The sequence below is a fragment of the Agrilus planipennis genome, unplaced genomic scaffold (genome assembly GCF_000699045.2).
Source record: "Agrilus planipennis isolate EAB-ADULT unplaced genomic scaffold, Apla_2.0 scaffold34, whole genome shotgun sequence".
Taxonomy (NCBI): Eukaryota; Metazoa; Arthropoda; class Insecta; order Coleoptera; family Buprestidae; genus Agrilus; species Agrilus planipennis.
In genome coordinates this window covers 1630124-1641398 of record NW_020439170.1, presented here as the reverse complement: position 1 = coordinate 1641398, position 11275 = coordinate 1630124, and the positions used below count along the sequence as shown (strand labels likewise).

The following is an 11275-nucleotide window of genomic DNA, read 5'->3' as shown; positions in this document are numbered from 1 at the left end:
AAGTAGATATCCACACAAGCGGACCTTGTTGGAGCATACGTAATCCTAAAATGTAGCATCGTGCTACAGATGGCGTTTACTGCGCCATTTGTAGTATTTTCCAAAACGCACTGTTAAGACAGCAGGTAAAAGTTGGTCTGTATCCTGTCGGAGCTGCCTGCGACGCGCTGATGAGATCCAAAAAGATCGAAATCGCGATCCGCGTCTGGCAGTTTCGACAGAATACAGACTACTTCCACTTATTTTAATCTCTTTTAAGTTTATGGGATCAAGTAGGTAAAGTTTTTTTTCATTTTTTATTAAATTATAAAGTGACAAGAAATGTAGTTATTGTTTTATCTTAAATCAAAATGTATTTTCTACTACAAAAAAATATACATTATATACATCTACTATTTTGGCCAATTACCATAGAATCCTTACAGTTTCAGGCCGGCTGTCTATATGTAACAGCCTTCTAAACATATGTCTATTAAGATGAAGGATACATGAACGTAGATTGGTGACCGAAAAAGATAAATTATAAGATTTTAAGGAAAAACGTATTTTCGATAGAAATTCGAAAATTATTATTAATTAGATGTGTACATTATTCTCTGGGGGCGACCTCTCTGAAAATCTCCTCATTCTTTAGGGTTCCGTAAGTCCTAATGAAAAACGGAACCCTTCTAAGATCACTCGTGTGTCTGTCTGTCCATCTATCACAGTCACTTTGCTCCGAATCTACTGGACCGATTAAGTTGAAATTTAGTACACATGTATGAATTTCTGTTGCCTAAATACGGATGTATAAGGTAAATAAATTAATTTTGAACATGGGGGTCATTTTTGGGGGGACAATGGGAAATTTTAAAATAAAGTTTTGTGAACTGTACCGTGTAACATTTCAAATGAAAGGGCTTGTTGTAAGGGTCTGAAATATATTTTTTTATAATTTTAAAATAGTTTCAAAATTATTTAAGAAAATAGAATTGAACCTAAGATTTTGAAAAAATTCCAGAAAATAGTTCTTTATTTATAGTTTACAGGAAAATTAATAAGAAGTCTATGGTCTGAACATAACGTGGTAAATCTTTGAACAAAACAATATTGTGTGTATAAATTTCCATTTGCAGTTTGAATGTATGGGGAGGACATGTTTTTCTTCAATGTTAAGTTGGTTCTCGGGTTAGGGTTCCGTACGTCCGAATGAAAACGGAACCCTTATAGGATCACTCGTATGTCTGTCTGCCCGGTTTTTTAAAGGCTCTTGAGTTATAGACACTGTTTGGCAATGTAGATGTAGACACAAATTTTACCGTTATTCAAAGATATACGGCAACACACAAAGAGGCCTCCAGGTGACTTTACACATGTTTATGTGTAATGGATATACGATCCGCCTAGGTTTATTTTTCGCTTACTTGCAGTAAATTGATTTTCATCTTGGTCCTGAGAGGGACATTTCCGTAAAACCGTCTATAACTGAGCAGATTGGAAAATATGACGTCGTGAAAGTTAGGGAAAAGGGGGAACATAAAAAATAATGTACTATATAAAGTACATTACGATGAATAAGTACGCGACTACTTTGGACCAGTGCGACAAAAGGGGGAATTCGAATTGCTTAGTTAGAGATAATAGGACGCGGAAAGCCATTTGTTCGTGGTAAAAGAAACGTTATAACAGATTTATGAGCTTATTACAACCGAACTGCCGTAACAATGTCCTTATGCCTTGGCTTAATTAAAAAATATGTCTATCCAGTTTCTGATTACGTACCATAAAAATTTAATCTCAAACCTATACATTATCTGCGTACCAATACGTGGTTAAAAATAAGTATAAAATTTTACGTAGGTACAATCTCTAGATTTTAATAATTCATTGAACTACAATGACGTTTTACTATCAAATTTTGTACATTATTAAGTGCTCAAATCGTTAGGAATTGACATAATTTTTAATTTAACTTTTAAATCTCGTCGCAAATAGAGAGAAATTTGTACAATCGATGCCTACTCATATTATTAATTTGTTCTTTCTAACTCATGAATCAATTGCTAATCCCTATGCTTTGCTTTTAATGTGACTTTTTCGGGTCATATTTGATCGAAATTGACTTTATAAAGTCTTGCAATTTTCAGTTTAATTTTACCGATTGTGGATTATAAAGTCAGAATTGTAAACCTTTTACTTTATTTTTTATTACTGAAACAATAAATCTGCTAACCGGTATACCTACTGCAAGGAAGAGAAGGATACCCTTATCTTTCTCGGCTAGTCGCAGGTAACAAACACTGCTGGTAGTTTATAAAATATGTGTATCTTTTTCTTTATTTAAAGAGTTTGTCTCTCTTTTATTACTGTACTACCGGGTTTTTCATGAATCTTAAATAAAGAACAGTGGAGTTGAAAGATCATAAAAGAGAGACACACTCTACAAACTGTTTAAAAAGAGAGAAAGATGGATACCAGAAGTGTTTGTTACCGGCGACTAGCCGAGACAGATGAGGGTATCTTTCTCTTCCTTGCGGTAGGTATAGGGGTTAGTAGATTTTTTGTAAAAGACAATTTTTACTTTATAATCCAAAACCCGAAAAATTTAGCTTACGGGACTATACTTTATTTTTATATGATTAGTAAGTTCTGACTTCATGTTCGTTGTTAGTATTCCCTAAAATTGTAATAACACGAGAAAATAAAAACCCTTACATTGTTAATCTACGTCCTCTATCAATGTCCTGCTTAAAAGATACCATTTTTTGAAGTCAAAGTGTACCTACGAATGGTGAAATTGAAATAAAGCTAAACTTCTCTTTCTCTAGTTTTATCGTGTTCATCAGAATGCGTTTTAGCGGAGCATTTATAAATATCGTTCATTTTCCTTTTTTAGATTATGTTTAGTTCAATATTTCGTTTCCAGGGAGGCTGTTAGTATCAATGGAAACAAAGTAAAATTGCTTCATAACAAACTTTTCTGTTTGAACTGTTCATAAGACTCATAATTATAAAATACAATTATGAGAAGTTCAGCCGGAAAGAAAAAACGGAACCGTTTACAAGTTTCTTTAGTCGCCGAATGAATTGGGAACGTGAGAAACCTTTTAAAGAGTTAATTGAAAACACAAAGTCAAATTAACGTACACCGTTAAAAGAGTAAAGTTTTAAATAGACGTCTTATAATTCTTTCTACCGAAAATGGGAAAAGGGTTGAAGTATGTTCACCAAACTTTTGCCCTCTTTAATTGAATTTCATTTATTTTGTGCACTGAGAAATTTGTGAAAACCATTTATGGGATCAATCATAGATCATAATTTATAGAAACAGGATAACCAAAAAATACAACATTCGAGGTGGTAGAAAACAACTCAACAAAAAGTGTCTAAATATTTACTTGGTTTCATACATCCTAATGTGATTACCATTAAAATTTTGTTTGACGTGTACAGTTGGTTACATATAAATACACACACATTATATAAAGTATACGTTCGAAAACATACAACTTTTGTCTAATCTAAATCTTTTCTGAGATAACAACAAATACTAGGTTTTCCCCGCGGCTTCTCCATAAAACCTTTTAACTCCAAATTCACCCTTACAACGTTTTAATTTTATGTGACGTCCCCATCTTAGATTTCAAATACAAACGTAGCAACAACATTTCATCCTTAAGGGTTGATTTTTAAAAATTGCCAAAACACGTATTTGCTTAATTTCAACAATGAGCAACCTTCGAGTAAATCCGAGTACAAATAAAAGAAACCCCACGGAAGTCTAGAACTTTGTAAATTTTTAAGCACTATCACGCTAGCGTAATTAAAAAACAAATAGGACACTTTCGCCCTGTGTATTAACCCCATGTCCCTTATAGGGCTGTACGCCTGCTTAGAAACGTAATCCCCGTATTATCCGAACATATAATAAAATTTCTCCAAATTTCGAATTAAAAGAGGATTATTTCTCTTTACTCTTAATGTAACGAACAATCGAGTATTCGATACATCGAGTGAGAATTGTTCGTAACCCCCTACAGAACGTAAAAGGTTCGTGGTAACTTTGAAATTTCCGTTTCGTTACGAAATTAAATTGCGTTCCAAAAACAATTTGGAACAATGTAAAGGACAAAATTAAACGTCGCGTCAGCTATCGGTTGTTATTGGTTCCGTTACGTTTTACGAGTCCCTTTTCATTGTCGCGTCGCGTCGCACCGCGTCGTCCTGTGCGATCGCTAGCGGCAGACGCTGCGCCGCTCGTTCTCGTTCCTCCCATGTTTGGGAATCGTAATGAAAAATTGTTTCCGTTCGACATCCGAGGACGACAGGCGAGGCAAATAAGGTAAAATAACGTCTGCAGTTAATTTAATAAAAAAGCCAACGGGGAACAAATGAAAGTCCACATACGCTGTCGCACACTGTGATATTCGCCACTTGTACGGCGTGGCGTAACAATATGAAGGGACAACAATCGATTTTGATTTGAATCGTGCTGAATATGCAATAGACCAAGGAAGGCTGTATACATATATAGAATCGACTGAAAAATTCGTCCCGATCTACTGTTTAACACAGACATGTAGAACTTAAAGCTGACGAATTTTTATAAAATTGCTCAAAATCGCGAAGCTACATGGGTTTTCATTAAGAAAATATACTGTTTGCAAACCGTGATAGTGAAAGTCCAGTCGCGACAGTCAACATTCGGAATGCGTCCATGCACTTAGTTTTGTTTTTAACACAAAATTTAATACAGATTCTTTGATCCATTTTTTGGAATAAACACGTGCAAGCAAAGTAGCTGCCAAAAATTCACTGAACATTCAACATGGCCGAACTTGTCGGTTTAAGTGAGAGACATGAGTATATTAATATAGGGCCACAAAAAAAAAATACAGCGTGTAATTATACAACACGCTACTGAAGTAAAACTTCTTCAAACACACAAACATACCGGGATAGGGGTTAAGGAATTGGTTTAATGGTATTATTTGTACACTGAGCTTCGCACGGGTGCAATGCTGATAGTAAATATACTATAGAATGTCTTTATATACAACAATCACATTAGACAATACAAACCGCCGCAACCGCTACGTACCTGCATTTTAAGTCTGTAATATCTTCGAAAATATTCATTTAAATTACATGCTGTAAAGGGTCATCTTGATCTATATTAAATGCACAATGTATTTAAAAGTACTTAATTGGATAAGGATTAATGATGTATTGCTTAAAATAGCTTCTTAAATAAGCCATTATTTTTCGTAAAAAGTAAAGGATAAAAAATGGTTATTGTGGGTTATCCCTAAGAGATGGACATATACGATCGCGGACTTTATTGTAGACCCTTTTAAGTTGTACAATACTGTAGTACATTATTTTGATCTATCTCGCAGGGTTCGGCCAGTGTTTGCAATATAAGAGCAAAAATATGTGTTTATTTACATCACATTAGAAACCTCTAAAATTATTAGTATTTCTCTACTATACGAGGGTGGATTGATAAGTTTCCGGCCTGACCAAGAAAAACAAGGTTTTTAAAAATTTTTTTTTTTATTTCTCAACATAATCTCCTCCAAGGCTGATACATTTCTCATAGCGGTGTTCCAGTCTATTAATGCCATCTCTATAGACTGATTCGTCAAGCTCCTCAAAATAACCATTTACAGCTTCGATTACTTCTTCATTGTCCGCAAATCTCTTACCGCCAAGCCATTTTTTGAGATTAGGGAACAGAAAATAGTCACTCGGGGCTAGGTCTGGAGAGTAAGGAGGGTGCGGCATCAATTCAAACTTTAGATCGTTGATTTTAGCCGTCGCAACGATTGACGTGTGCGCTGGTGCGTTATCGTGATGAAACAAGATTTTTTTCTTCGCCAGATGAGGTCGTTTAATTTTCACCTCGTGGCTCAAACGTTGCAATAAGTCTGCGTAGTATTGACCAGTGATAGTATTACCCTTTGCAAGGTAATCAATGTATATAATACCTCTTGCATCCCAAAAAACAGTAGCCATAACCTTGTTCGCCGAAAAAATTGTTTTTGCCTTCTTTGGAGTTGGTTCCCCTGGTCCAATCCACTGTTTAGACTGTTCTTTGGTTTCAGGAGTGTAGTGGTGGACCCACGTTTCGTCAACGGTTACGAATCGACGCAAAAATTCGCTTGGATTACGCTTATACAATGACAAATTTGCGGTAGAAATGTTTTTTCGAATCAATTTTTGGTCGACTGTTAGCAAACGCGGCACCCATCTTGCACAGAGCTTTTCCATATGCAAATGTTGGTGCAAAATATGTTGCACACGTTCATATGACATCTTACAGGTCTCAGCTATCTCACGCACTTTCAATCTGCGGTCTCCCAGCACTATTTGATGAATTTTTTCGATCATATCTGGAGTTGTGACCTCAACGGGGCGTCCTGAGCGAGGCCCATCAGAGGTGCTCACACGACCCTTTTTAAACTCGGAAACCCACTGCTTAACGGTTGAATATGACGGGGAGGATGTCCCCAGTGTTGAGTCCATCTCTTTTTTAATTTCCTTCGGCGTTAACCCCTTCAAATAAAAGTATTTGATGACAGCACGATTTTCCTGCTTTTCCATTTTTACGAAAACCACAGAGGCGTCTTGTTCAGCGTGCTGTCAAACCTACACTAGCAAGGAGATCGGGCTGAAACTATAGCTACAAGCTATCCAAGGATGGTACTATAGAATGTCACCTCAAGGTAGGCCTAGTGGCGTAATCTCTTGGTTAGGCCGGAAACTTATCAATCCACCCTCGTATGTGTTTATTTACATCATCACATTAGAAACCTCTAAAATGATCAGTATTTCTCTACTATATTATGCATGTCTTATACATGTAAACCTTCCTCTTGAATTACTCTATCTATCAAAAAGAAACGCATTAAAATCCGTTGGGCAGTTTTAAAGATCTGAGCATACATAGGGACAGACAGCGGGGGAAATGCGTTGCATGATTTCGTTACATAGCAACTAGCATGAAACGAACTTACCCTACCGTGCGTAAAGAAGTTTCACTTCAAAAAATCGAAAATCGAATATACGTAACCCATGGAAATTCAAAATTAGCAATACCTTTTGAAGGCTTCGATTGCGTACCCAGATATGGCAATTACATTCAAGTAAATGTACACACGTACATGTACATAAGTAAGTGATATTAATTGGATAATGATGGGTTAATTAAAATGATCAAATATCGCCCGAATTATAAACCTCTATCAGATGGCAATGTACAAATTTCTAAAGGAATATGAAGGACGCCTTTTGATATTGTAGCGATTGGGACTAACCCAAGAATATTTGTTTTGTCACCTGCACTGTTGACACAGGATGGATTCAAGAGGTGTCCATTGATGTAGTGAACTAGTTTTTTATTTTTACACGGTTGGTAGATGCGATTCGCAAAATATTTCGTCTGGGAAACAAAGCAAATCCGCGGAGGAATTAAACAAAACAAAGTTAGTTTATGATCCCGTCAAAACTAAATAGAAGCGTTTCCGCGTTTCCGTCGAAAGAAAATGTTGCCCTGACTCAACTCGACTCGGGTCGACTATACTCCGACTCTTTTCTGTCTTCTTAAGAGAGTTACATTATTATTCGTCCAAGTTTAAACGATGTCGTAGAAGAAAAGCTTTTGCCTCGTGAATGCCGACTTTATTACTTGAAGTTGACTTCATAACGAATTGTTAAGACGACCATTACAGAAGAAACTTCGCGCTGTTACCTTCTTTTTTCCATTTCCGACGTGAGAAAGGCGTCAAGATAAGTTCATTTACAACGGAGTAATGTACAACTGAAGCGTTTTAGTGAAAAGATTCGCGAACATGCAACGGCCAAAACAAATAAACAGCAAATAGCACATGCGAGACAGTCTTTCTCTCTCACAGTACTCAAATATTATTTAACCTGTTTCCACCTACGCTTTAAATATTTCTGCTTTTAACAACAGTGTAAGCAGAATTTAAAATTCTTTATTACTTTATAATTAACTTGATATAAACTGATTTAAACAATTTACAGAACCGAAAAGTTTTGCACTTGCGCTAGCTGTTTTTGTGGAAATAGTTCAATTTATCGTCATAAGATGATATATTCATCATAATCATGAGGTCGTCAGTCCTAAGACACCTCCACATAGATGACAAAAGTTTTAGATGTATATTAAAAAAATTTTGCAGTAGATTTATAAAATATACCTATAGCACGTTAGTTTTGTTTAATAGTTTTGCCACATGTTTTCATTATTAAAAGTTTGGTAAAAACCTTAATAGAACAATTCACAATCGATCTACGTCTGAATAAAAATTATTGTATCTTACGTAAATACTTAAAGTTGTAACTACCTATCAACATTTTTATTACAAGTAAATCATTAAAGAAAAAAAACATTTGTGGGAGTATAATTTGATAAAACTGAAGTTTAGCGAAATAATTGTTATGGCTTCTGTTTATGAAAAATATAAATTTTATTCAGGAAAATCTCAAAAGTGTTTTCCTTTTTATCAACGCTTTATTTTAATGCCTTTGTCCTTGGTCCGCAGTAATATAAGAAAGCAAACTGTTGTCAATTGTCATGCACAAATAAATCTGTAAAAAATTCCAATTTTGTATTATTTGATATCGTGGACACTGATTAAGTAAAGGCCTAAAGAATTGAATAATAATTGTTAGATACAAAATTACAAATATTGTGATGTTCGTCAAGATATTTTGTTTTACTTCAGGGGAGGTTAAGAATTTTAAAATGGACCTTTATTTGATTCGTGTACTTTTCCTTTTTTGAGTTACTTTATTATCATAGGGCACGATAGCGGATAAGGGAAGATGAGGCGGAGAAGAGGGACATAGGAAAAGTTCCCCTGTTGTGGGAAATGACTGAAACGTCCCAGAAAAAGTAATATTTAAAGATAAGATGAGAGTGTGTGCGAAAATATCAAATTTATAGGAAATATGGAGATCAATTTTTGTCTTGATTTCATTCCGTACCCCTTATCAAATCGCAGGAAATTAATTGTGTATTAAAAATAATAACATTTTATGGAATAATAACCTCAAAAGTTGATTTCGTTTAAAAAATTTCCACAGGAATTAAGGCAACTGGTTTAACTGGTTTTCGCATAATGCGGCAAGATAGCTAGTTCAAAAGGGGAAGAGGGAGGAGTTGAGGTTCCCCCCATGTGTTTCCGTTTCTCCCTCTTTCCCTTCTGCCTTCGAGTCGCAGCATACGAAAGCCGTCAAATGATTTACTCTGTGCTTTATTTAATGGGCTATCCATTATTATTATTAGATAGAAAGTAATTGTTCAATTCAAGATCGTTGTCCAGTTAATGTTAGAATACTGAAGTTGAAATCGCTTCATGGAAGAGGTCTCAATGTAGGGAGGGAATGAGGCAATATAGTACAGTATCTACTTAACATCTTGTTTATCTGATAAAGTTTCTTGGACTCAGTTTTATGACAGTATTAACGGTGACTAGGGCATACCTATACCTACATATATGGCATGAAACGACCATCGCATTGTATCCGACAAACTTTGCAAATAAGTATTATTGTACAACCGAGTATACCAACATAATTAACGTTAGTTAGTGTATAGTTTAATATTACTACATGTACGCAGATGTTTATTGGCCGTATCATAATGAGCTAAAGTTACACTTACATGTGTCAACTGGAATACTTCATAGCTGCAGAAGTAATTGAGTATTGCATCTGGACTGCCTTCTGCCTATCTCAGTTGAAGTATCTGTAAAGAAAAAACAAAGAATTTTAGAAACTTTTTAGGCACCTTATATCCCATGGTAATATCATTTTATTGTTTAAAGCATAAATTTAATACAAAATCAGATCGGTTAGTAAAGAACAATTTTGCATGTAGAATTGTTAGTTTGAGTTTACTTGTCCTCAATATCACGCGATAGGAAGTTCCGATAAAATACCTTTAGGTATATTACAAGCAATGTCTGTCTGCAATTGACTGTTTGAGCTTGTTCATTGAAGATGATACGTACAGTGGCGTAGTGTAAATTTCTGCCACTCGGAGCAAAGCCTAAATTTGCCGCCCTTCCTATTTTATTTGTTTATTTTTGAAGTGAAACTTCTTTACGCACGGTAGGGTAAGTTCGTTTCATGCGAGTTGCTGTGTAACGAAACCATGCAACGGATGTCCCCCCTCTACTCGGCCACGTAGTCGAGTTCGTAGTGGGGATCGCTTGAGCCGTGAACGCGCTTCAATGCAACGTTCGTTACAGGCAACTCCGGCATTTATAGTGTAAAATTTAAATTCATAGTGTACAAATAATACCATTAAACCAATTCCTTAACCCCTATCCTGCTATGTTTGTGTGTTCGAAGAAATTTCACTTCAGTAGCGTGTTGTATAATTCATCATCATCATAAGGTCATCAATCCTAAGACTGGTTGGACACGTACCTCCACAATTTCCTATTCTGAGCTAAACTTCGCATTTGCCTAAAAGTAGAACAGCCCACATCCTTAATTATTTGCGAACAGTAATCTAATCTAGGTCTACCTCTACCCCCTCCTAGCTCCTGTTTCTGCCTCTAATATGTCTCTGACTAGACCTTCATGCATAATTACACGTTGTATTTTTTTAGTGCTAAATGCAGATAGAATATAAAAAAGTATCTTATTTATAATACAAAGTTGAAATCTGTATTCCATCAGACGATTCGTGTTTTTGCTTTTTGGTATGTTTTTCTACAATTATTGTTACGATATCAGCCTTTATAATCGTAGATTACCTATTCAATAACGGCCTTCGTCCCTACCATAAAGTGAACTGTTAGGGTGTGACAATTCGAGTTTCAGGTTTTGCTGTTTTGGCTATGAAAAAATGTCGTTTTTACGTTTAGATGCAGAAAGGATGCACTTCACATATTTTTAACAACACAAAAATCTTGGAATTTGTACGAAACTAGACGGTAATGCTTGTTACACGACACAAATTATTAAATACTAGTGACCCGGCCCAGCTTCGCAAAGTAAAAGATAAAAATGGTTGTTGTGGGTTGTCTCTAAGAGATAGACATATACCATCACGGACTTTTTTTAGACCCTTTTAAGATTTACAATATTGTAGTGCATTATTTTGATCTATCTCGTAGGGTTCAGCCAGCGTTTGCAATGTAAGCGCAAAAAATGTGTTTATTTACGACATCACATTAGAAACCTCTAAAATTATCAGTGTTTCCCTACTATATTATGCATGTATTATACATATAAACCTTCCTCTTGAATCACT

At 35.4% G+C, this 11275-nt stretch overlaps 1 protein-coding gene and 1 long non-coding RNA gene across 2 annotated transcripts in view; one reads left to right on the top strand and one right to left on the bottom strand.

Annotated features, from left to right (window-relative positions):
- LOC108735134 overlaps positions 1–11275 on the bottom strand; it is a 478298-nt gene that overhangs the window by 322899 nt on the left and 144124 nt on the right. The window contains exon 3 of the long non-coding RNA XR_003231814.1: positions 9674–9757. This is a non-coding gene — a long non-coding RNA (uncharacterized LOC108735134). The remainder of the gene's footprint in view (positions 1–9673; positions 9758–11275) is intronic.
- The window catches only part of LOC108735133 (hemicentin-1-like), a 283534-nt gene that overhangs the window by 170879 nt on the left and 101380 nt on the right, over positions 1–11275 (top strand). The gene's annotated exons all lie outside the window — the stretch shown is intronic.